Source organism: Polistes dominula, unplaced genomic scaffold (assembly GCF_049000335.1).
Source record: "Polistes dominula isolate Pdom_NZ unplaced genomic scaffold, Pdom_raw_medaka contig_33, whole genome shotgun sequence".
NCBI classification, from domain to species: Eukaryota; Metazoa; Arthropoda; class Insecta; order Hymenoptera; family Vespidae; genus Polistes; species Polistes dominula.
Window position 1 is genome coordinate 3,530,803 of NW_028300998.1, and position 24,034 is coordinate 3,554,836.

General features: G+C 38.6%; 1 long non-coding RNA gene across 2 annotated transcripts in view; it reads right to left on the reverse strand.

Moving 5' to 3' along the window:
• LOC107068277 (uncharacterized) overlaps positions 1-24,034 on the reverse strand; it is a 98,768-nt gene that overhangs the window by 22,992 nt on the left and 51,742 nt on the right. The window lies entirely within an intron of this gene.

Sequence of the window (24,034 nt, forward strand, 5' to 3'; positions counted from 1 at the left end):
TTCGGTCGTCGAACTTTATCTGGAATCAAATCTATTTCTCTCTTTCTCTCTATCTCTAATGTACGATATGCATTTATGTGATTGATCCTAAGATTAAAACTACAATCCTAATTACTATAAAAAAATATATTTTCAGATTAAACATACTTATAACTCAAAAACATTAATACTAATATAATAAGCGTAGAGAATAGTAGAAAATAAAGATTGATGAAATTAAATCTGTTACGGTGCAATGTTGTGTTACATACACGAGTGAAAACATAAAGATCTCTATGTTTCCAGATACTTACGAGATACCTTATATCGTACAATAATGTTAGAGATAGAAAGAAAAAGAGAGAGAATCTTATCGAATTAGGAGAAACTTTGCCGAGACGAAGCGTGTAGAGAAGCGAGCAGGCATAACGACGTTATAACGTGACGCGAAGGAAATGAGCAGTTCGCGATACTCTTCTCGAAAATCGAGTCTTAGGTAGGCTCCAGGTCGAGTCCATCTTTCTCTCTCTCTCTCTCTCTTTTTCTTTTTTTCTTTCTTTCTTTATTTCTCTAAGAAACACATCCACACACACACACACACACACACACATACACAAACATAGATATATACACAGATCCATACACACATACTTATACTCGTTCGCTCTCGGCTTATTATTTGTAGCTACGGTATGGTGGTTGCCGGCGTGCACCAGCATCCATTTAATCTCTCTCAGTGAGGAGCGTTTCTTTGATCAGCGCGCGACCGCATCTGCCTGGTAATATCTCAAGCCGGTCCTGCAACCGGCGTCCCGGGCGCGAGCTCCCCGTCTTGCCCGCACCGCGGCATTTGTTGCTGTCAACTGGCACCTTGGATAGTCTCCGTTGCTGTTGCTGTAGCTGTTGCTATTGCTGTTGCTGTTGACCGCGCTAGCGTGCACACAAACACATGCAAAAACACATATACACATATATTCGACTATACCTTTCTTAACTCCTTCCTTCGTCTTCGACCTCCACGCTCCTCCTTTTCCTCCTTCTCCTCAACATCCTCTTTCTATTCTTTCTTTCTCTTCTACTTCTCCTTCTTTTCCTCTACACCGACAAACTTCACGTGTGCAACGTGAATGCTGCTCAAAGCTACGAGACCGACATTCTTCATATTATATTCAACCTTTCCCTTTTTCTTCATCTTATTATCCTTTTTATTTTGAAAAGAGAGAGAGAGAGACAAAGAGAGTTGGCGGAATTTTCCTTTGATTTTCCATAAGGTTTTTTACAGATCTTAGATTTGACTGGCAGGTCAGGTGAATTTTGGTGTTTCTTCTATTGAACGGTTTCTATTGGAAATATTGAAATAATCGTGTCTGAAAAATGAGGCATTTAACCGTAACTAATCGTTAACTATATAGAAGTGCCGCATGAAAATTTCTGAGAAGATTTTCTTATTTTAGAACCGAGGATGAATATATTAGTTTGATTGAAATTCAGCAAGAAAGAAGAATGAGCTTTTAAATGCGTATTTGAAAAGGTTCATCCTCCTTCTGTTCTATTTTTCGCTTTGTTTTAGTTTTCTTTGTTTCGAGAAAGGCGCATTTTAATTTTCTAGACTTTCATATACCTTCCGTTCGTGTTTTACCAGAACAGTAGTAAAGTTTGTGCTTGTAATTGGCTCACCGTTCGTATTACGTTGTTCTTTGTGTGCGCTATTAAGGCCGCGTAAACGTGGGGACTGCTTTAGATGCATCTATTCCGCGTGGTTAGGCAAATTCTGTGGTAAACCGAGTGCGAGTACATCGTGAAAGATGCACTCAGCTGTGTACGTCTATAGCATTCTAGTGTAACGGCAAGGATTACGATCTAAAATGTAATTTTAACTTAAACGTGATTACATTCCTCTTTGAAGGTTTCGAACATTCTACAACTTTTGAATAAATTGGTGTTTTCTTTTGCGCTGAGATATATTCAAATAATTTATTTAAAAAGAAAGATAAGAATATTAGTTCGGAATTAATTTATAAAATAATTCTGTTTATCATTCGATAATAATCGATAATTTACGAATTATTTACATAAGAGTTAATTTTAATGAAGAAACATATATAATTTCATGAAAAAATTAACATAAAATCAAAAACGCATTCCGTATCTCGAATAAATTTCAATCGTTCAGTATGGAAGAAGCAGCTAACGAAGGTAACATCGTCGAAATAACACGTCCAGTAATGCTCGAAACACGATCGTTGAAGGTGATAAGCGTGTCCGAAAATTCTGTCAAAACATTGTCGAAAGTTTCGAAGCGTGCTCGGTCATGCGTTAGCTCGCGTCGATTTGTCATTTAATTAACGCGCGTTACATCTTGCGTTACTTGTGCGCGCGCGCGTCCATCCATACACGTGCAAATGCACATGAACGTATACACAAACGGCATTAAAGCCGCTGACATTCGCGAACACATGTCGACGAAGAAAACAACGTAACGTACGTAATCGCGCATCGTGTTGGTACGACTTCGCTCGAGAAATATATTATATAATATATGCGTATGGTAGTAATATGTTACACACTTTGGAGTAATGCTACGTCAAAGCCAGCGCCACCGAAAATATGAGCCGGCTGCCGAGCGGCTCGCTAATGCTTGGTCATTTATTATGCTTACATTATTTCGAGATTATTAGTCTTCTCCTACTCTCTCACTCTCTTTCTCTTTCTCTCTCACTCTTTCCCTCTCTTTCTCCTTTTCTCCTCCTCTTTCCAAAAACTTTATGTAGTGTTTTGACTCGCCCGTAGGCGAGCTAATGTTTCTGCAAATAAGCACTCTTCCCACCTTGAAAATCACCCCCGCGCGCTTTATAATTTTCAATGTTTGCCACCGTGTCACCACTATCTTCGTCCACTTCGACCTTGAATCCTAGCAGATAAGCAGATACATTACTTAATGAGCTAATCAGCAAATACGTTTGATAATTTATCAAAGCATTTGTATCTATTTCTTTCTGGTTCTTAACATTATTATACTTATTTGAAATAATTATTGGACTATAATTTTTATTCTGTTTGTTTCAACGATGTTTTTATTTTTTTCTTTCTCCGTTTTTCATGTAATATTACACTCAGCACAAAAGAAAGTCGAAATATATCAGCTTTTTTTTTGTAACGAAAAGGAACCCCAAGTATTTCAACATCGATAACGATAAGATTGTTGGTCGAATCGTTTCGAAGGAAAAGCGTGTCGATAATAACGTTTTTGGGTGACCCTTTTATAAAAAATAGTTCTCGTCTTTCCTTTTCTCGAATCCTTTGTTCGATCGTATCCATGATGAATCCGAATTGTGTAGGGCAAAAAAGAAAGTCGGGAGGAAAAAATGTAGAACCCCTCCTTTTTACCAAGAGTTAAGCTAAACCAACATGGATGACATTCGGAGACAGCAAACATGACGATATTCTACGGTCCACGGTATATTTGTCAGTATTCTTGACGATCGAGTGACAGGGTTGCGAGTTATCCAACTACGAATTCGTTTCTTACCGTACCAAAGCTAACCGATATACCCTAGCTAAGTCAGTTTCTTGCGTAGTTCGTGCGCTTGACATCGATCGATGGCAGGGACACGAACGAGAACGAGCATATTTTTTTCCAAACAAGAACGTATTTTTCGCGACTGTTTCACGTTTCGGATACCTAAGCTATAATACTCTCTTTTCGGGAAGAAGGATAGTCCTTTTTAGGACAGCGTAGCTCGAGTATTTCTTGTTTTTCACTTCGACAGTGAAGGTTCAATATGTATGTATGTCTGTATGTTTGTATTGTGTGTGTGTGTCGATGGGTGGGTGGCTGTTTGTGTATATTGATTCTATTTCGACGTATTCCTATTTTATGATTTCTTTATCTAGATTAATAATATAAAAACTGTTTACAGCATTAACTTGAAGAAACCAAAAAAAAAAAAAAAAAACACAATATTACTTAACGTAAATGAACTCAATGCATGAAATCGCAATATATAAAAGATATTTCTTGAAAATAGTTCATGCTCGCTCGCAACTATTCTCGGTAACACGCAGTGTACCTGAAGTGATAAGCGATAGGAACGGAAGTTAGTCGAAGAGAAACAGAAGAGTAAGACTTGAGGGAAGGATAGAATCGGTTAAGCGAGTGAAAGAGAGAGAGAGAGAGAGAGGAAGACAAAGGATGAAGGAAGAGAAGTTGGAGGCTGGTCGAGTTGAAAGGAGACGAGAGGAAGGACGAGGAAGGACGAGGAACAGAGACGTGGAGGAAGAAACGAGTAAGGTTTAGGTAGCTACTCTCGCTCTGGCTTGAAACGTAGGGAGCCGCCCTGTGTTTGTGCTCTCGCCGGGGAGCACAAAGAGAAATGGCGAGGTATTTATCAGTGCTCGGCCCCTCTCCTCTCTTCTCCTCACCACTCTTCTCTTCTCTTCTCTTCGACCTCTCTTTCCACCGACTACTACTCTCTACTTCCTTCTTCTTCTATCATTCCTCTCTCTCTCTCTCTCTTTCTCTCTTTCTATCTTCCCTCTCACCCCACATTTATAGCTTCTCTCTTTCTCTCCTACTATCGCCTTGCTTCCATTCCGCATCCAAATCCATTCGCCTGACTGCCAACCCCTTCTCACTCAAGCGTCCCCGCTTTGCTCTCCCCCACCCCTTTCCTTGAGTTCCCCGATGGCCTTTCGCATAGTGCATATATGGGTACTCCATCTTCTCCAGCCTTTGACAGCTATCTAATTCATGTTGCATACTTGTCCACCTGCCTTTGGAATTTTCATACCAACCATTCCATTATATCCAAGTTATCTTCTTTTTCTTCTTTCCTCTCAACCCTAAGCTTTTTCTTTTTTTTATATTATTTATCGTTTTAATTTGCTATTATAATTATAATGTCTAGACGATTAGAGATGATCGAAATTTTAACGAAATTTTCAATCTTTTGAAACACGCAATCTTATTATTAATTATTATTAATTATTTTTATATGTAAGTAGTGTAAGGATGTATTGTATATATGTATATTTTTGAAAAACAAGGTTCTTACTCTTCGAACTCGTTGATAAACGAATCGTGAAATCGGTGGTGATCGAGGACAACGTATATATGATCGTATCGTTTCTACTGAGCATAAAACGTATTACCTAGATTAGCTAAATATTCTGGCTACCGAGCGATTATACAGTCCATTTAAATCTACAAACTCGTCCTAGCAAACCTTTTAATAGTTTACTACTTCTACAGGGCATTTCTATGAAAGTGAACGCATTAAACTACAGCATATCGTTTAATTAATGATCTAACATTCGTACCGAGTCCAATTAAAGCCTTTCTGTAACAGGACTCGTTTCTTCAAAAAAATATAATTAAAGATAAGCGAAAAGATGATGCATTCCTCAGATGATCCTCTGAAATGGTCATCGTTTCTCGAAGTTTTCTACTTTTGTCGATAAGTGCAGTCAAAAGTAACGATTTCGCCTAGATTATATCTTTTATCTTAAGAAAATTGCATACTTTTCCTAAGTTATACATTTTAGATATTTCCTTATCAATATATGATTAGTCTAATAAAAATGATTAGCACACATTCTCAGATATCGTATGAGGCGGTCATTAACCAAATCGGTTAACTTAACAAAAAAAAGTAAAGAATTATTGATTTGATCAAGTTGTTTATCATTGTTAAAAAAGTTATTGAAACATTGATAAAGTTATATAGATTGTCATATTATTTATCATTTAATGATTAGACAATTTTTTGTCATTTAATGGTATTGTATGTAATTATTAATGTAATTTATTTCAATCAATTATATGCTTTAATGCTAGATCTTAAAAAAATTGGAATTAAATGTTTTGATCTTTTAATAGATTTCTTTATCTACACGTTAGTAATTTATTTATATATGTAAATTATTAAAAATAGTTTATATCTAAACGATTTATTTGATATTCGAGAACGTCTTAATCTGAACATACGTGTCTAACAGAAATGATAATCAGTTTGTACGCGATGCAATTATAAATACGAGATTATTCTAAAGATATGTTATGGCAAAGAAATAATATGGCCGCGAAGAGAGAATACAAACGGAATCATTCCCTCCGACTGTACAGGTGGTTGGTTCTCCTCCGGCTCCTCCCAGAAGCTATTAGCAGACGAAACCGAGAAAGCATATTAATTTCAAGCCAATCCCGCAGCAGGTATCGAACTTTGACCGCCATCCTTATTTCTTCTTGTTAACTAAAGAAATGATTTCTCTAAAAAAGATGTCTCTTTAATTATTATTAAATATCGTATAATATTAAAATAATATTGAAATAATCCATATTGTTAAAATAATTCTTTTCGCGCGTTAAAAAGTATTAAATATGTAATTGCAACTAACGCATCTTAAATAACATAGACTGTTACATAAGTTATACTAGAGTAAAAGAATAAAATATAATTACATGAATTTATTAAAAAATTAATATTAAAGCTTAAAATTCACTACGTAACATTGCTGTCGGACAATGTCTACAGTCTAATGACTTATCTGTAACTGTCTTTCGAAATCAAGCAAATAGTAAGAGGGGTACAGAAGAAATAAACATAAAGGTCACGTAGCCGCCGATCGGCAATAAACGTTCGTTTAAATTCTTTCCAATAACATTTATGTTTCTTCTTTCAAGGAGTAAACATTGTCGGCACGTATGAATCTTATCCTAACATTCCAATAAATATATTATCGCGGAATCGTGAAATAAAATATTTCAATTCTCATTTATTGTAATACCGAGGTTTAAATAATCGATCTTTTATTTAACAAATGTTTTTCCTTATAAATAAATTATTTGAACGTATCAAATATTAAAAAATAAATTTCAACGAATATCATGACTTGAAATGATTGCGAGAAGCATAATCAAGAGAAACGCATTGGAAACTCGTCGGCGATTCAAAGGATCCTATTCCTAGCGAACATTTAATCGATCTCACGGTGGTATCGCACAAAATAACCGTTAGGAAGATCCTTTCCTGCAATAAATACTTGTCTTCGAGAGACAGCAAGCGTTTCTATTCCCTAGCGTGTATCGATAATCAGGATACCGCTTTGTATTCGCGTGGTAAAAGCGTAAACGCGTACTCGATGATACCGTTACACTCGAAAAACGATCATTTTCATGAGATGGGAAGTCAGGAATAACGAAATTGACGACAACAATGACGACGACGATGAAGAAAAAGAAAAGGATACTGATGGTTATAGTGGTTAGAAGAATCGTACTAGGTAAGTTTGAAGAAAAATGTTGGTTCGTTGAATGCTTACCTGGTGTTTGATACGTACATAGAGGCGTGGGCGTATAAGAAGATGGTGGTGCGTAGGCCACCAAGAGGATTGAGACGTCAGGCGCCCGCAGCGCTTGATTAATGCTCGCCATTCCTACGAACGACAAGATTCTTCTCTCTGTCTCTTCTTCTCTCTCTCTATTTCTCATTCTCTTTCTCTAGCGGGACGTTTGTGCTTTGAAAACGTGATGGAGGTAACCCTGATCTCCACCTCAAATCGATTCGCCTTATTTTCCCATGATTGTCTAGTCTACACTGACGTTTACGCATCGTTTAACTCACTAGATAGGAAATTTTACGCTTATAGATTTCATTGTTTTCTTGAGGTTACATCTATCGATATATAATTTTAATGTTGTTTAAAATCGATGATAGCTTTCTCATATTTAATAATTTTTATTTAATTTATGTGAGAGACGAGTATTCAATATTTTATTATAATTCAGATTAAATAAATTGATATTTATCGTAAAATTATTTGCTTTTAAAGAATCACAAATGAAATAATGATTAATTCAAAGGGGAAAAAAAGTAATTCAGTATTTTATTCTAAACATAGAAACGTGTAATCTTATCAAAGGAAGTTATCACTCAAGTTTAATTAATGAGAAATCTCGGAGAAGTGCGTGGAAATGCATTAGCCATTCTAATCGTAGGTAAGATTTTCAAATGCTTTAGCTACCGGCAATCTCTTTCAGTGATTGCTACCTAAGTACTATTTGCGCGTAAGCAAACTATCTTCAGTTTCACGATGAGATAAGAAATTTCCATCGCTTGCTACCGTGAAAAGATGTGCTGAGATCGGCCGTTCGTACATCGTTGAGCGATAACGAGGCCATTAACGAAGAATTAGCTTCTTCCATCGAGAAGAGATCACCTGTCAGATCGGCATCGGGAGTCTCGATTGCACCTGTACCAGCTAAGGGGCTCACGATCGAGTATATTTCTGCATTAATGCACCGATTAGCCTCGGCTTCGAGAATAATGGCAGCTCGTGCGAGCACAATAATTGCTCGCCAATCATGAGATTCCATGAGTGGTGACTACCTCACCTACCTTCCTTCATTCCTCAAAAAACATTTTGCCTCCAAGGCCTACGCGATGATGTATAGATGATCTATCGATGATAATGTATAATGTATAGTATTGCAAAAGTTTATCTTCGGAAAAGATTTCTATACGAAAAGAGAGAAAGTTGTAATTTATTTTTAATTTTGAATGATAAAGTTTTTTAATATTTATCTAAAAAAAAAATGAAATAAATCATATTCCTTTAATATCTAAATTATAAAATGAATTTAAAAAGTATTTAATAGAAAATAAGAGTTACTCTATTTAAATATTCAAAGATATTCTTTATCTCGATAAAAATGACGAGACTGCTCACTGATCCGAGTTATCGAAACTGAGACAACACAGAAATTGTTGAGTAAAGATTGATCCAAGCGTTCGTCGGGAACATTAAAGATCGTTTATTCAAATTTTATTCGAAGAAGAAGAAATAGAGGAAAGAAGGGAGAAAAAAACAAAAGTAAAAGAAAAGTATCGCGAAGGTAAGGAAGAAGGAAGTAAGGGTCCATCGTTTACTTTCTATGCGTAGGCAGATGCAACTGAGATGAGAGCATAACAGAGGAGGGAGTTTTACGATCGAGAGCTTTTGAGGATAAGTAGAAAAAGAGAAGAGTAAAGAGAAAGGCATAAGAAAAAAAGGATAAAAAAATAGAAAAGAGAAGAAAAATAAGAAGAAAAGTATTATAGCAAAGGAGGGTTAAGGAGAGCCATCGAAGGGACACGAGGAGGAAAGTGTAATCCTAAACGATCAGCGTGCGGCAGATTCGCCCTTAATGAGCTCTCGCAATGATAAATGACGGCGTAGGCCGCGAGCTTCATCCTCCTCTCCTGCTCCACCTACCACCCTCCTTGCTCTCCCTCTTCTCTCATGTTTATCCGCTCGGCTCGAAATCGGCTGTATCCCTGAACAAGCTACGGATATCTACGTGTACCTGTTTCCTCTCAGTCTCTTTCTCTTTCTATCTCTGTTGCTCTCTCTTAACTACGATCCATCCTACCGGTTTCATCCTTCCATCTCCCTTCCGTATATATGTCGGTACACGCCGCGTGAAGCCTTCATCTCCGCCTACGATTCCTCAAACTCGGCCCGGGGATTGACCAGGGCCACTGTTGGAATTCAAAATGGCAACCTTTCGAACACAGCCTTAGGCTCACGTTGGACCTCCCTCGAGCGAGTGACAGCCATCCATCCTTCAGAGGGACGTTTCAATTGGCCGTCTACTTTGTCCTTTCTCGACACCATGAAACATCCTACGCTTTCTATCTATGGTTGTCGAATTTAACGAGACTCCACGTACCTCTTAATTTTATCATTGATCTTATTTTTTTATATGTCCTAGAGAATCTGAATATCTTTTCGTCGAATGCAAATCAAATAGAAATAAAGAATGGTAGAGATAAGTAGGAACTTTCTTGAATCTCTGCGGGAGTCCTAAAGTGCGTGACGATTTATTCCAAATTATACCATGAAAGTTGCATGAGTCTATAGAATCTTTCAAATCTTTGATACCTTTTAACTTATATTATCTACAGATTTATATCGGCAGAAGTATATCTCTGGGTTTTTTTTTATTCTTATTTTAGGGCATTTTCTTCTTATACGTTTAAAACATTCGCATACCGCAAATGTTCACTGTCGCAATTTTTGTCCGGTTATTTGATATTTAAAAAGTATAGATAGTTTCGAGAAATAATTTTCATATAAGTAAATGCCCGTTTATAAATATTAAATAATTACTTCGCGTAGATAATCTTTATCTTTCTAACGAATCTTTGATCACCTATATTGGATAAAAATTGCAGGAATGAGAATGAGAATTTGTAGCATAAATACTTGCAAACGCCTTTAATGCAATACTTGAAGTAATACCTATCCATTGGTAATTTATTTTGATTATCTATTTAGTACTAATTTCCCATTATCGGCCACGTCACGTAGAGGAGGTAATATGTAGGATACAAATTGAATAGGAAGCATTTACGTTATTCCATGCGATCGCGATTGTAAAATCGTCGAGATTTATTATAGAGGTTACGGAAGGCAATGGGTTCTCTTTTACAGAATACATCGATACTTTACCATAGTATTTGGTGTAGCATTTTCAATGATCGCTCTCGCTTATCGTGGTGAATATATATTTACAATAGCTCGGTTAACGTTTCAACATAAATCTCGACGCTTGGTGAAGGAAGGGCCCAGTGCCTTGAGCATAATTAAGCCGTTCAGGTAACGACGTTTTTAAGACTTCAAACCTTTACTTCTATTAGATACAATTTTTCATAGAACGAACCATCCCTTTGGTGAAGATCGAAGGCACTTGTAGTCATTAATAGTCTCTTTTCCGAAACGAATATCTGTCAGTCAGTCTGTAAAACGTTTCAATTATATAATAGTTTTGGTCTAGTTTAACCTTAGAATCAAAACTGATTGTCCGTTCTTACAAAGTCGCTAATCTTAAGGCTTGCTTTGAACTCGTTCTTTGTGTCTCTGCAGGAGTGAATCCTTTACTAGGGAAACCTTTGCTTCTACACCTACCTGTCTTTTATTCTTACTCCGTTCCTTTTACGTCGAAGAGTTACATTATTAATGAGGGTCCAGAATTATTTGGGAAGTGAAAGAAACACCTGACTGCCCTCCTACGAAATGATATATACGAGCGTAGAAACAGCCTGGCAATTTGTACGCGCCGTTCTAGACCTTCTCTCCTCGAACTTCCTGCTTCGGACGTCCCGGATCGAAAAGGAGCGATATTTTATGCGCGTCCGATTTCTAGAAAATGGCTGCCGCGAATACGTTTCATTTTGTTCGCCGGTAGGATTATAATACTTTACAAATTTTCTTCGCAATTCTCTATCCCGGAAAAATAATCTTTAATACTATACCATTAGTGATCAATAAGAATTTTACATTTAATTTATTTATAAAAATAAAAAAATAAAATATCTAATCAATCAGATTCGCGATTCAACCAAAATGTTCGATCATCAAATTGTACATATTGTACAGTAAGAAATAATAATAGCATCTTGTGGAAGTAGCCATACGTAATATAAGTTATTATTGCTTTTTACTATACATGTATGTATATACTTAGGTACATACAGAAACGTCTGTTGTACGTAACGGTGTAAATAATAAAACGAAATTCTTCTCTGTGGCGGGGTCTATTCATCTTGTAGAATTTTTTTCCAATCTCTTCGCTCGTTCTCGGATCGTCGAGTATCTTTCCCTCTTTTTCTTTCTTTCTTTTTCTATCTTTCTCTCTCTCTCTCTCTTTCTTTCTTACTAAAGGAAAGGCCGGGGTAAGAATTTCTTGCGATATCGAAAAGAAGGAGTAAGAAGGTGAAGAGAGGGAGGAGTAGCTCGTGAGAATCTCGAAACGTGGCAACTTTCACGGGGCTCCATTTACGCGTTCGTCGTTCTTCATGCCCAGTTCACATGCTGACCTCGCTCGGTTTTTCCAAATGCCTGGAGCAAGATCCCGTGGATGGTGCATTAACTCGCGTCGGACTAGCCTAATGACGCCTTCGCGTCCCCCATAGGGATCTTCCTTCGTTCCCGATTTCTTTCCTTCCCCTTTCTTCTTCCCCTACAACTTCTTCTACTTCTTTTTTTTCTTTTTCTTCTTCTTCTTCTTCTTTCCGTTACGCGAGTTCGGCGAGCAACGATCCATCACCGAAACCAAAAAAGTCTCTTTATATCGGCCTGATATATACGTCCTCTATATTTCACCTTGCCTCGAGTAATCCTTCTCCTGTCGCTTCACCATCGCAAAATTTCCTACGATTTCTGACATCGATCGAGAATACCAAGAATATTTCCTTTCCATTCCCATATTCATCCTATAGAAACGACTTACGGATTCGTCTGATCGTCTTTTACCATTTAATAATTCATCTAGAAATGTCTAACGTATGCGTGTTGTAACTAAGAAAGTTACGATTAAACGGCTTAGTCGGCATCACTCTCGAGGAAACTACACTTTAGAAACGATAACGAAGCGTCAAGGTATTTCGTGCTACCTTCCTACCATACTAAATACCAGGAAATTAGAACGGGGACACTGCAATGCGGTAATTCGTAAGTTGAAGCACGAGATGGGAAAATGCATCTCGTCTAGGAAGAGGGTAGACAGCAAAGAGAAAGAGCAAGACAAAGAGAGAGAGAGAGAGGGAAATAGAGGCAATCACATGGTATTTGTCGCACGTGGAACGAACTCTCAAGACTCTATCAACGTCCATGAAGTTTCTTTTGGGTGTTGCTCGTTTTAGATTCGAGCGTGCGTTCGGTCGTCGCGAAGCTCTATCGCTTTTCGGTTTTTGCGTAGTGCTTTCCTTCTTTCTCATTCTTTTATTCTTTCTATCTCTTACTCATTCTCTCTTTGCGGAGGTGGGCGGTTAGACAGGCACTCGGGGAGTTTGCCCCCTCGGGGTGAGAAATGCCGCTACTTTTATTTTGCCAGTTCCCTACGTTAGCGATTTTTCCATCACCGCTCCGAGATATTTCACCGACAATCTAAGAGTCGCAAATGGAGTCCACAATGAGGCAGAAATGGCTCGGCGCTCTGATGGCCCTGGCATTTATCTTCCCAGTGTTCCTTCTTCGTTGTTCCTTCTTGTTCCTCGTTCTTTTTCGGTCCCAGATCACGCTTCTACCCCCCATCCCCTCTCACTCATTCTCTTTTTCTCTTTCTCTCTACAACTAGAAAGTCCGCGGGATAAACGCGATCCAACAGTCTCGCGAGTGTAACCTGTTCGATCGATATTCCCTACAAACTTCTTTCTCCCTTTCTCTCTTTCCCTATCTTTCTCTTTTTTCTCTTTACTCTCTTTTAAAACGTTGGCTAGCCGATCGAACGATAATTTGACACGAATCATGCGAAGTACAAGGTACGATCTAAAGTCGAAACGACGAACCCTTTCCAATCTTTTATCTTTAAATACAAAGTCCTCCGGTACGATTACTGTGTCCAGATAATCACTATAATATGAATAAAAGAGTCTGTTATTTCAAACAACGATTACATCTTAATGCTTGTTGATGCTTCGAACAGGTTGGTAGCATATTTTTCGAGGTTGACTAGCTATTCCGAGAAGCTTTTTAAAATATGCAGAGATGGCTACCAAAGCATGGCGTATATACCGTACGAGAATAAAACAGCAAAATATAAAAAAAAGGAACTCGAACTTGATTGGAGCTCTCTCTGTAGAAAATGTTAACAACGTTAGCAATTATAAGACCATCAAGCGCGAGGCGAACAAAGCTTCGCGTTTTTGTGACAGTACTTTTGTAGTAGAAGTGGGAACAAGCCGACGGACAAAGTTGAAGGCATGAAAGAAGATAACGTTCCGCAAGTCGATATAGAACACGTAGCTTCAGGCTCGTACGAAGAGAAAAGGTACAAGCAAAGGTACCTTACTTCTATACCATAGGTACTATATACCAGCTACTACTCGAGAGGCAAGGCGCTTTGGTAACGCGGACATTCCGTGCATCAGGGACTGCCTCTGATGCGATTTTAATCGCGTCCACCCCTCTCCACCCTCCTTTTCTCCGCCCCTCTGGCCAGCTTGAATTTCTCGACAGTGGCTACGACGAAGACGAGAACGACGATGACGACCACCGACAACGTTTCTCTCCTACTTCTATTCCCATCTTCTGTGTGATCTAGCGAGAATGATTAATCGACTATACTTACGATTAATGTATGTATGTATTTGTTTTTCTTTCTTTTTCTAAGACAAATCATTTTAATGACTTTAAATTAAATGTCAAATTTAATATCAACTTATTGTTAGGTATTACCGAACATGATCGTTGTGTGTCAACTAAATAAATACAGATATATGTATAAATGTCAAATGTTGGTGTATTTCTTGAAAAAGTAAAGAAGTAAGAAAGAACGGCGCGTGGGTTCGTATAAGATATCATATGAGACTTTACAGGGCAAAGTCGTGGAAAAGACGTGTCAGGGAAGAACAGAGAGAATATGGACAAGCGACATAAATATGCATGTCTCCGTGGGCTCATGGCTCATGTGCCGGTGATCGTTATATCTCCATCTGAGCGAAGTGGTACGCGGGGGTTGCCGGTGGTCCGGTAATACATTCAAAGTTGGACGTAGGGACTGTAGGGACAAGAACGTTGGAGGACGGAGAGAGAATCGGATGACGTTGGAAAGAGAGGCAAGGACTGAGGAGTCGACTGTGAAAGGAAGAGACATGCGGAAGGGCAAAGAGAAAGAGAAAGAGAAAGAGAAATAGAAAGAGATAGAGATAGAAAAGAGAGAGAGAGAGAGAGAGAGAGTGAGAGAAAATAAGAGAAAGAGAGAGAGAGAGAAGAGGAAGGTTTCTCGTGTTTCATTTCCTGAGCTCCTATATAACTTTGTGCTCAACTCGACACCAGATTAATAACGGCCCCACCTATCCTATTCTATCCCAAGCCGAACAAGTTCGTGCTGTGTGTAGAGCGCACACTCGCTCGCGTTTCGTTACTCTCTCTCTCTCTCTTTCTCTTTCTATCTCTATCTCCCTCGCTCTGTCTCTCCTTTCTCACCGTTGTTGGATGCGCGACACGGTTGAAAATTCTGAGCGTGTTTCCGATCCATCCATGACGATGGTGGAGGAGCACCAAGCTGCACGCCCTCGTTGGCACACCCTGACAAACCGACGCGCTGAAAACTCCAACGCGGCTGACCAATGCGACCCGTACGCCGATCCAGAGTAATCATATTTCATACCGCGATGGCTAACCTGTTATTTGTTATTCGAACTACTGCCTCCCACCTTTTCTACCCTTAACCACCCTCTCCTACCTACCTACCACCTTCCTCCTCCACCAATCCTTCTCCCCGAAACTCCCTCTACTTTAGCCGATACTCTCAGTTATTTCCCATGAACCTGTAAAACGATCGCTCGATCCTTCCTTCTGATGACAATAATAAATTATCATGTTATTCTTGCCACAGGATCGTGTCAAATATACCTTCGAAAGATTTGCTTACCGTAATTAAATCTCTCTGGTCTCTTCCTAAATTTTTCCTTCGATTTCTAATGTAAACATTATAGATCGTTTAGGTTGTTTCATTTAAGAAAATAAATGTTCCAAGTCTTCCAATTATCTCGATTATTAACGCGAAGATCGATTTAATTAATTTGATCCAAATTAATGATGACTTTTTTCTCCTTTAACGAAACATTATCGAAATCGGTAATATCGTTCTCGATGACTACTTGATGATTCCTGGACGAGCTTCGAGCACGCATGCCCCGAATTACAAACATCGAGTGAGCAAAAAAGAATTGCCGCTACAACGGCACTCCAGAAAGTGACGAAGAAACGCTTTTGATCGCGTGGCAAGCGAGCCCCTAATTACTTTGCTTGGTAAAGGTTTGGTCATTATGGAGATTGCGTGATCAATTCGGTTAGCCCCTTTTTCCAAACTACTCTCGGCGATCTGGTCTACCTGATGTTGGTCAACTATAATACCTTCTGTGAAAAACATGAATTTTGTTTTTTTTTTTTTTTCATTTTGTAAGTGTGAATGTGATAATTGATTAAAGAAATGTTACATTAATATGATTCAAACGCAACAAGAATATTTCAAATTGTTGGAATATCAACCAAAACTTTGACTTTTATGATTTAATATATTAATCAATATTCTATAGGTTTAGTGATTTTATAGTGAGTGCTCATACGGTGCAACGTATAGCCTAGGAATATATCTAACTCGCATGCGGAGATTTTGCCACGCGAAGAAACGTTCAGGATTGGATGGTGATAGTAGAAGGGAGCACGCTACCAAGGGGAGGATATTCTGATAATGCGTATTTGATTACAGGCTTGGATCTTCGGACGAGGGGCCGGTCATTTTGATCGATTTGCTTTGCGATGTGTAGAGCATTGATTTGATTACCGATTTGGATGTTCTTGGGATTCACCTCGAACGAACATAAATAGAATTCTCGTGAAATAGGTTCGTTGATCTTCTAGAACGTGATAGATAATATCAAGAATATAATTTTACATTCTAATGGAAAGCTCGTATTATTCTTAATTCCGGAAAATTGTTTCAATCATCGTCAGTTAAATTCTGTCAACATTCGTCGTAGCTTATTATTTGTAAATAGGAATATTTACCTAGAAATAAATATTTAATATATCATGATGTGGTGTCCATGGTGCGCAAATCTTGCAAGTAGACTGTATCGTGATTTTGTATCTATTATCGCACAAAAGTAGCATTACGGTAGCGTCATAGTATCAAGTTTTACCTCAAGCAATAAGTCTTCGGTGCACATTAGCAAAATATCCCAGTCTCGATATCTTCGTCTCAAAAACTCTATGCCTAAAGCAAGAAAGAGAGGGATGGTGGAAGAAGAAAAGAGAGAAAGAGAGAAGAGAAACGACTGTAAAGCAGGCAGGACGAGCGATGTGCTACCGTAGTAATGATCACCGGCGTCATCATCATTATCACTGGTAGGTACTCTCGTCCCATTTTGTCTTGTCCCGTGCCTCTCGCGTCCAACCTCATCCAATTCCAATTGATAACGCGCCGTGGACGAGCCTCTCTCGCGCTTTATAATCTATTTTCTATTACTCGCCTAATGGGGCCTCATAAATAACGAGCACCCACCACAATTACAATCACTACAAGTACCACAAGCGGCACCTAATCATCGGAAATATTTTCCATGGTTTATTATCATCCGCGAAATTAGTCGTGCTAAGATCGATCGATCCTATCGAATGCGATATAAATTCCCGTAATAATAATCTCGAATTTTCGAGATTATAAACGTACGAATTATAAAGAAAATAGATGTAAGAAAAAAAAAAGGACAAGTAAAGGGAGATTTATTTCGACATTACATGAATCTACCTACATCGTAAAGAACGTTCTTTATTTCAACTTAGCTGCCGATATTAACACGTACGAAAGTGAATTGCGGTGCATCAGCATGTATTCCCGAACACACTCGGCTACGAGGCTATGACATTTAAGAAATGAAAATACATTAACAAGTAAATTGTACCCTTCAATTCGTAAGAACTTAGCCCACCTGAAGTTTCTCCCTCACTCTCTTTTTTTTTTTTCACGAATATACTTTCAGTTGTCGTTCTCCATGATTCCTTCGCGTTCCAAACAAGAACGTTCTTGCATTCGTTGCCGTCGGATAGCGAATCGAGAAAGGAAAAACAAGAACAAAAAAGTATAAAATAAAAAAAAGGAAGAGGAAAAAAAGAGCTTTGAAAGGAAAAGACATTATTTTAAGGAGTCACCCAACCTTACGTTACGGGCTACGCTGCGAACTAAGACGGGTAGCACCGTAAGACGGATGGCCGCCATTATTTCGGATATACTAACGGATGCCTTCGCTTATTAATTTAATTGCTCGCCATTACGAGCAATGCATAGCTAATTAAACAAGAATCAAAATAAATAGGTGGCTTTCGTGAGATCGGGCTAGCAGACAACGTGGCACGTTCAAAAGTGACGACGTTATAATTACACGGTCTTGCATTAAAAGGAAATACGTTATGGCACGCTGTTACGATTGATTCAAATTACATCGTAATAAGCGCGAACGCATGATTATTCCGCGTGAATGCAGATGCGGAAAACAAGATTTTATCCCGTGACCATTGGATTGAACGAAACTTTGGAAATCGTCCAGGTACGAATCGATCAATCCATCTCTCTTTCTCTCTCCTTCTCTCCCTCTCATATCTATTTCTTAAAAGTTAACTCGTTATTGAGCAAAGTTCCTACAAAGATAGTGGAAACTTTTTTGTATCTTAATTATGCGTGGCCGGTTAACGAGGTCATGCAACGTTGCTCCGTTTTCACGAGGCGCATTACTTTCGCACGCTTGATGCGCGACGCTAAGGGAGTTTCACCGCGTTTTGAATTAAGTTCCGCTTCTCTTGCCGTCGGAATCATCCTTATTGAAGAGGAAAATCAGTAGAGAAGATGTTACCAAAGCTGTAAATTTGAATTATCTTTTGTCGTAGTTAATTTTTCAAATTGAAAAGAAAATTATCACATTTTTAAAAATATTTCGTTGTCATTTGATATAAAAGGAGTCATTAGATTAACGACAAAGTACGAAACAGAAAAATTCGAAAGATTGGTCAAAAGGAAATAGAACGAAAATATTCAATAAACGAAAGCATAGTAAAATAAAAATTAATCGAGAGAATGAAGTATGAATAAATAAACTGGAAGGAAATTTTACTAGGTGGTCCATGTTACGTATCGACGAAGTTAATGTATTGAAACAGAAAAAGAGAAATAGAAAGAAATAAATGGAGAAAGAAAGAAGAAAACAGAAAAAGAAATGGAGGGAAAGAAAGAGAAAGAGAAGAAGAAGCCGTGTATAGGTGTGTGTGTGTGTGTGCGCGCGCGCGCCCTGGAAAGGAGGAGAGGCCCACCGACTATGAGTAATATTGCGGAGCTTTTCCACCCCTGGGAGTGCGAGTCGGAGCGGGGGTGAAAGAGAGTGGGTGAACGAGGAAGAGAGAGATAGAGTGAGAGAGGGTGTAGGGCAGAGGGAGGAGCACCGATCCATCAGCGTCCCTCCACCCTCGCCTTTCCGCCACTCTCATTTTTCTCTACGGTCCGCGCTCCATCATTCCGCGTCACATCCGCCCTCTTTCAACCCCCTTCGCTCCACCACCATCACCCCAGTCAGCGCTCTGCTTTCGAACGGCAAGGCTTCTCTATGCCCTCCTACTCCTTCCGCCTCTTCGCGAACGACGTTAAAGCGTTCACTGAGAAGGATAAAGAGAAAGAGAGAAAGAGAGAGAGAGAGAACCTTCGAAGCCACCCCCATCGAGCTCAACGCTACTGATTGCACTTTCCAAATTCATTACGGCAGCCCTTGTCGGAGGTTTGCCTGACTCCGAGGATACATACTCGGAGACACTCCGATGCTTTACGCTCGGTTATGCGAACGAGAATCCGCCAGATTGATTTGAAGATTGAGGGGTAGCTTCGCGTTTCGATTAATTTAGCCCTCTCGTTATTTATCACATACCGGATCATGATTTTTTTCCTCATTAGATATGTACTCATATCTTACATATAATTTACTCGATGATGTTTTATGAAGCATGTTTATTGTAATTATGATATTCGTATAAACGTTGTTGCCGTTACAAAGGATACCGAAAATTGTTTAGTTAATAGAAATAATAGTAATTGATCGGTAATATAATTATAGTTTGATTTAAGGAAAATATTATAGTATTGCATTGAATTGATTGTGTAAATAGAATGGTATCAAACGTTATTACCTCAACAACGCGTAACTCCTCAAAACTCGCGACAAATCCTGGCTGGCTGACGGGTCATCGATGAATCTCTATATTTATTTGTTTCATACGGATTCAAAACCCATAGCGCTTAACGGCAATCTTTTTCAATCCGATAAATTACAAGCTTACGTTGCAGAGTCGGATCATGTCAGATATCAAACTTGTTTACCGGACACGTAATTAATTGGTCGATGAAAATTATTTCCAATACTTCGACCCAACTCTCTTCCACGTTTTCCCGTTTGTTATAATAAGTAAACTATGGTTAAATGAATAGTCGAACTATCGTTCGTAGATTGGTCTTATTCGATTCGTATTAACTTGTTTCGATAATAATTTTGGTAATGTAAAATAAGAAGGGGGGGGGAAAGGCTAAACTATTTATTAAGTAATAAAATTCATTTAGTATAGTACTATTCTGTTCACGAAAAACTTATCGTAAAATCCATACAGTGTCTTAATCAATTTCGTAAGATCCTTCGTAACAAAGAATTGTAAACAAAAGAAATAGTTTCTTTCTCAAGAACCAAAATCCTTTCAATAGACTTTGAACATTAGTTTTACTAAAGGAACAGATATATATCTATGTACATGACACAGAAAGACCAATTCCACAAGCAGTCCATAGGATTTCTCAAAGTCCTCTTTCATTTTGGAGTAATCGGGAAAAGGGCTAGCTGCTGATCTAGAGTCGGTGGGTGAGCCCTCTGGACTGCTAGCAGCCCTTGCTAGCACTATCGAAAGCTCGAGCTTTTGCACGGTCCGCGCGCGATTCGGCTGGCGGCACCACCGACCGCCATTACTCAACTATTCACTCGGTAACGCAATCATACGTCACAAAGGCCTTTCATTTGCAAGCGCATTGTGGAAACCCGGCGATATTAATTGCCGCTGCTCGTTACCCACTCTCTCTCTCTCTCTCTCTCACTCTCTAGCCAACCCTCTTCCCTCGTGGATTCTCTTCCCCTCGTCTCGCGACCCCTACGATTCCCAACCCAACTCATCCTCTCCTCTCCTCTCTCTCTCTCACTTCTATTACGTATTCTACTCTCATGCGGGATCTATCCTGTGCTCAACGGCAGAAGCCAAGAGCTCCTGCTGCTGCTGCTGCTGCTGCTGCTGCCACCACTGCCGTTGCTGATTCCATAGATGATGCCGTTGCTGTCCCTTTACTACCCATCCTCTCTCTCTCTCTCTCTTTCTCTTTCTCTATGCAAACTCCTCGCGTACGTAAGCATGCTGCCTGAAGCATTCTTGCGTGTGACTGAATACAAACTCGAGACGCGAATACGCATATCTCGATCCCTCTCTCTCTCTCTCTCTCTCTCTTTCTCTACCTCCTCTTCTTTAAAGCTCTACTCTTTCTGACTAGTTAAAAAGTTTCTTATAATATAGAGAACGTATTCAAAACGATCAATATGGTAAAAAAAAAATTAAACTACAAACTAACTGGTTTCGCAGAGGAAAATAAGTGGCAGGTCAAAATGATAAGTTGAATTTTTTGAATGATAGAAAATCAATGAGATAAAACTTCTACTTCAAAAAAGAACAAGCATATCTGCTAGTTTTCTCTCGCACTGTTTTTGCTGATATCGAACGAGAAGGCTCCTCACTGCCACTGGATTTAGAAAAACCGATCAGTGACGTTTGATTGATTGGGTTCACGAAGCTTTGAAGAGGAGGGTCGGTCCGTTTTTTCACGGACACCTCCCACTTTTTCTCTTTCTCTTGGTTCCTCTTATCCTTCATTCGGTATCTTTCACCCTCTTCGCTGCTCTACTCCAGGACAAAGACATCAACTTGATGGATGCTTTCGCGCGCACGGACATTCAACGCCGGACGGAACTAAATAGTCTATTGTCTTCCGGAACATCGTCCCGTTGCTCGGAGCAACCACGAAGGACGACCAGTTCCTTCACTCCTTTTGCCTTCTCACGAAACTCTTACTGCCTAATCATTCATCGAATGCTATTTCTCTTCTTCTCGCTTTCATACAGAACGTTTAATATTCCATTTTATCGAAGATCATTGCTGATATTCTCATTACCTTTAATTCAGTAAACATTTAATCATTTTAATGCCGCTAACATAAAATACTAATAACCGGATGAAACTAATTAGTCCATTGTCTTGTTACTCTATTGTTTTGATGATTTGAATAATCATAGAATGTATGCACCTACCTTTTCTTTTATTTCGTCTGTTTTTTTTTAAACTCATACTCTACTTTTATCATAATGAAATTTACAGTAGTACGCTTCGCGGTTATCAATTTGAAGCGGAAATATTTTTCTCTGTCATTTCAGAGTTGAGATTTTTATAGTTCCTATAAGAATATGCATATACTTTTTATGGTATTAATTTATAATTCGAATTCAAGTTAAAATGAATTAGTAATATTTAAATGGTTGTTGCTTATGAGGTTCCTAAACGTCAGACAATGCGATATAATCGTCATTTAGCACCTCAGTAATAACGTAATTAACAGTAAGTTAAAACATATTTGGAACTCAATAAGGTCTATCTTCCGGTTTGGTATTCAAGATCAAGAGAAAAGATAGGTCGAGTGATGGATGCACATCCGCTTGGATTTGTCGGTGTGAGAAAGTTAATCCTTTGCTGGGTACGATCGGTGACCCCATGGCGTTGCTCTTTTCGCGTCGAACTGTAGATCCGTCCAAGCGATTCGGTAAGCCGAGTTGCGAGCGACGAAAAGTCGAGTATCTTCCGTTGAACGAGAAACGCTATTAATTACTGTCCGCGGTGCTTCTTCACGCAGCGAAGAAAAGTCTTTTATGCCGTGCGCAAGATGAATTAACGCGTTCCGAGATCTTAATCCGAGTCAGTACAAAATTGTTTTCTGAAAGTGTTGGCTATTAAGACTGCACTGCGTCAGGGTTGTTACTCGCAAAATTTTCCCTCTTGGATCAACATTTCACAGAAATAGATTATTTTTTGTCCTTACTCCGAGTTATATCCGCTATAGTAAGTATAACTTATGTGCTAATTTTATAGTTATCAATAGAATCTATATTTTATCATTTTTATTTTTTAACGTTGTAATATCAAACTGTTTATTATGAAATTTTATGTAGGCGTATATACATACTTACAAGATCTAACTTTCACGTTGACAAATGTTGAGATAAAACAGCAATGACAGGATTTGTAAGTTGAAGTCTTAAATCCAATCGATCTAACCATCTAACATATCTAAATGATACAGAATCACGAATGACGGGCGTTAAAGTTTCAATAAACGTAATACTCGACATTTCCAGACGATAATGGGAGAAGAAAAAAGGAAGGGAATAACAAAGGAGGCTGGGATAGGGCCTTTCGGTGTTACAGCTGCGTTCTACTCGCACGATCTCCTTAAACTTTATAACCAGAAATTTCCGTCATCCAGTTGTTTTAGTTATGCCTCCTTTGGGTACCGACGAAATGGGGCTCTTTTCACATTACGCATATTATGTATCCAAGCTTATCCTAGCCGGTTATCCGCGCTGGAGCGCAAGCCGGTCATCATCATTACGTTGCCAAGAATTGCGATATTATGCTTTATCTCTGTAGCACTTCGTATGTGGTAGTTACGCGCACGGTAGGCGATTAAATATGGAAAAGTCGAATTTGAATAATGAGATCTTAATGATACCGTTGTAAATTCGCCGAAAGTAGAATCGAGTGTCCGAGGTGACATCATTCTTTTCTCTTAGCGTTACCAAAAGAATCACTCGATCATTAAATGCATCGTCAGTTTTCTTATCCTTCACAGTATCACTTGAACATTAACGAATCTTACAATGTTGCGTAATTGAAATTTAATAATATGATTGAGATTACTATACGATTTATGTACATGAATCTGATTTTTTTATATAAGAAAGAAAACAATTTAAAATTATTTAAAAATGCATACAGTAGATTAAAAATGTTTGAATTATAATTAACTAATTTATTATAATAATAGTATACAATATTTTAGAGGTTTTTTAAATAAATTAATTATCATGTAACTCGTAAAAATATATTTTAGCAATGTTTTGGTTAAACAAACCTACTGTTTTATTAATAAAGGTTTTCGAAAAGAAAACTGGGGATGAAAGAGTTTACCTATGGGAGTTTTTGGTGGTTTGAGGGAGGAGAGGGAGAAACTCGTAGACGTAGCTGCTGGACGCCGTTCAGTGTAATTTATTTCTCTTTGCTTCCGCGTCGCGGCCGAATGAAACGTCGGATCTGCAGGGGGTTTACTTTTCTCCCCTTCACCACCGTGGTCCTGCACGCCCCGCTGAACCCATCCTAAGCCCTACGAAAGGCAGCG